The following is a 366-nucleotide window of genomic DNA, read 5'->3' on the forward strand; positions in this document are numbered from 1 at the left end:
GAAGGCAGCTGCCATCTATACTCCTGAGTGTGACAGTGGCCCCGCCCCCTTTTAAAGGCACAGAGGAGCTACAGTAGCCAGGCTTGGAGGTGGGGTCCCCCTGCTGTGAGGGAGGGCCAGGAGGTGGGACAGACAGAGCTGTGATGGGGGGATAAAGGCATGTGGGGGGGGCAGTGAAGGGGGCCAAAGTGAGGAGGGGCTGGTCTGGCAGGGTGCAGGGCAAGGTGGGAAGGAGAGTTTGGGAGGGGGTTGGGCAAGGGGGCAGGGCCAGGGGTTCTGGTGAGGTGGGGGGCAGGGAACTGGGGGAGCTGGTGTCGGAGGGGGTCTCAGACTAGCAGTGAACTGTGGGCGGGGCAGCAGCTGCGC

The sequence above is a fragment of the Terrapene carolina genome, unplaced genomic scaffold, assembly GCF_002925995.2.
Source record: "Terrapene carolina triunguis isolate 2854851 unplaced genomic scaffold, T_m_triunguis-2.0 Scaffold33359, whole genome shotgun sequence".
In the NCBI taxonomy this organism is placed as follows: Eukaryota; Metazoa; Chordata; order Testudines; family Emydidae; genus Terrapene; species Terrapene triunguis.